Consider the following 3343-nt stretch of genomic DNA (forward strand, 5'->3'; position numbering starts at 1 on the left):
TATACTGGTTTGGACTGGTCTGGGCTGGGCTGGGTTGGTTTGGACTGGTTTATACTGGTTTGTACTGGGAGGAACTGGTCTAAAGTGGTTGGGACTGGTCTGGACTGGGAGGAACTGGTTTGGACTGGAGGGAGCTGGTTTGGACTGGTCTGGACTGGTCTGGACTGGGAGGGACTGGTTTGGACTGGAGGGAGCTGGTTTGGACTGGTTTGGACTGGAGGGAACTGGTTTGGACTGGTTTATACTGGTTTGGACGGGGACGGACTGGTCTGGGTTGGTTTGGGCTGGTTTATACTGGGAGGGACTGGTTTGGACTGGTCTGAACTGGTTTGGACTGGTTTATACTGGTTTGGACTGGGATGGACTGGTCTGGGTTGGTTTGGACTGGTTTATACTGGGAGGGACTGGTTTGGACTGGGAGGGACTGGTTTGGACTGGTTTATACTAGTTTGGACTGGGACGGACTGGTCTGGGTTGGTTTGGACTGGTTTATACTGGGAGGGACTGGTTTGGACTGGGAGGGACTGGTTTGGACTGGTTTATACTAGTTTGGACTGGGACGGACTGGTCTGGGTTGGTTTGGACTGGTTTATACTGGGAGGGACTGGTTTGGACTGGAGGGAACTGGGAGGGACTGGGGGGAACTGGTTCATACTGGTTTATACTGGTTTGGACTGGTTTATACTGGGGTTGTCTGGTTTAGAGTGGGAGGGACTGGTCTGGACTGGTTTGGACTGGTTTATACTGGTTTGGACTGGTTCAAACTTGTCCGGATTGGTTTGTACTGGGAGGGACTGGACTGGACTGGTTTGGAAGGGCTCAGACTGGTTTGGACTGGTTTATACTGGGAGGGACTGGGAGGAACTGGTTTGGAGGGGCTGGGACTGGTTTGGATTGGTTTATACTGGTTTGTACTGGGGGGGGACTGGTCTGGACTGGTTTATACTGGGAGAGATGGGTCTAAACTGGTTTGGACTGGGAGGGACTGGTTTGTACTGGGAGGGACTGGACTAAAGTGGTTTGGACTGGTTTATATTGGGAGGAACTGGTTTATACTGGTTTGGACTGGTCTGGGCTGGTCTGGGTTGGTTTGGACTGGTTTATACTGGTTTGTACTGGGAGGAACTGGTCTAAAGTGGTTTGGACTGGTCTGGACTGGGAGGAACTGGTTTGAACTGGGAGGAACTGGTCTAAAGTTTTGTTTCATATTGGGATGGGTTGGTTTGGACTGGTTTGGGTTGGTTCAGACTGGTTTATACTGGGAGGGACTGGTTTGTACTGGGAGGAACTGGTCTAAAGTGGTTTGGACTGGTCTGGACTGGGAGGAACTGGTTTGAACTGGGAGGAACTGGTCTAAAGTTTTGTTTCATATTGGGAGGAACTGGTTTGGACTGGTTTGGGTTGGTTCAGACTGGTTTATACTGGGAGGGACTGGGAGGAATTGGTTTGAACTGGTCTGGACTGGACTGGGCTGGTTTGGACTGGTTTATACTGGGAGGAACTGGTTCGGACTGGTTTATACTGGTTTGGACTGGGAGGAACTGGTTCGGACTGGTTTATACTGGTTTGGACTGGGAGGGACTGGTTTGGACTGGTCTGGACTGGTCTGGGTTAGGTTCAGGACTGGTTTATACTGGTTTGAACTGGGAGGGACTGGTCTGGACTGGTCTGGGTTGGTTCGGACTGGTTTATACTGGTTTATACTGGGAGGGACTGATCGGGGTTGGTTCGGACTGGTTTATACCGGTTTATACTGGTTTGAACTGGGGGGAATTGGGAGGAACTGGTTTGGACTGGGAGGAACTGGTTTGGACTGGTTTATACTGGGAAGGGCTGGTTTAAATTTGGGACTTTTGGGGGGAAAATTTGGAATTTTGGGGGGGGAAATTTTGGATTTTTGGGGGGAAATTTGAGATTTTTGTGGGGAAAAATTCTGGGTTTTTTGGGGGGAAATTCTGAATTTTTGGGCAAGACCCAAAATTTAACCCCAAATAATCCCAAAATTCCTGCAAATCCAACCCCAAAAATCTGCCAAATTCCCCCCCAAAGTCCCCCAAATTCAACCCCAAAATTCCCCAAAATTCAACCCCCAAATTCCCCAAAATTTCACCTGAATTCCCCCCAAATTCAACCCCAAAAACCCCAAAATTCCCCTCAAATCCGACCCTAAAATCACCCAAAATCCCCAAATTCCCCCAAATTCCTCCAAATCCAACCCAAAAATTCCTCCCAGACTCCCCCAAATCCAATCAAGGACCCTCCCAAACTCCCCCAAATTCCCATAAATCCCCCAAAATCCCCAAATTCCCCCAAATTCCTCCAAATCCAACCCAAAAATTCCTCCCAGACTCCCCCAAATCCAATCAAGGACCCTCCCAAACTCCCCCAAATTCCCATAAATCCCCCAAAATCCCCAAATTTCCCCCAAAATCCCATCGGGACCTCTCCAAATTCCCCCAAACTTCCCCAAAAATCCCAAAATTTCCCCAAATTCTCCCCAAAAATCCCCAATTTTCCCCCCAAAATTCCCCCAGACCCCCCTAAAAAATCCCACCAAGGCTCCCAAAAATCCCAGCACCTCCCCAAAATCCCCCAAAAATTCCCAAAATCCCCCAAAATTTCCCAAAATTTCCCCAAAATTCCCCAAAAATTCCCCCAAAATCGCTCCGGGACCCCCCGAAACTCCCCAAAATCATCCCCAAACGATCCCAAAATTGCCAAAATTCCCCGAAAATTGCCAAAATTCTCCCAAATTTATCCCAAAGTTCCATCCCGGCCGCTTCCCCGCCCACTTTTAACCCCTTCGTGCCCGCATCGCTCTTCAATATCCCCCCAAAACGGTCCCAAAATCCCTCAAAAAATCACCAAAAAATTCCCAAAAACCCTAAAAAAATTCCCCAAAATTCCCAAATTTCCCTCCCTGACTTTTTCCAGCCACTTCCCACTTTTAACCCCTTCACGCCCGCGTCACTCCCCAGACCCCTCCTCACAACCGCCCTCAACCTCTCCCTAAAAACCCTTGAAAATCACCAAAAAATCCCCAAAATTCCTCAAAAAAATCCCAAAAATTCCCCCAAAATTCCCAAAATATTCCCAAAAACTTGCCAGATTTCCCTCCCAGCCACTTCCTCTCCACTTTTAACCCCTTCATGCCCTCGTCTCCCCCACACTCTCCTCACAACCGCCCTCAACTGCTCCTTAAGAACCTCTGAAAATTCCCCAAAAAACTCCAAAAATTTCCCCAAAATTCCCAGAAAATTCCCAAAAACTCCCAAATTTCCTTCTCCCACCCTTCCCAGACACTTCCTGTCCACTTTTAACCCCTTCATGCCCGCATCACTCC

The sequence above is a fragment of the Onychostruthus taczanowskii genome, unplaced genomic scaffold (genome assembly GCF_017590055.1).
Source record: "Onychostruthus taczanowskii isolate IOZ18803 unplaced genomic scaffold, ASM1759005v1 scaffold382, whole genome shotgun sequence".
Lineage (NCBI taxonomy): Eukaryota > Metazoa > Chordata > Aves > Passeriformes > Passeridae > Onychostruthus > Onychostruthus taczanowskii.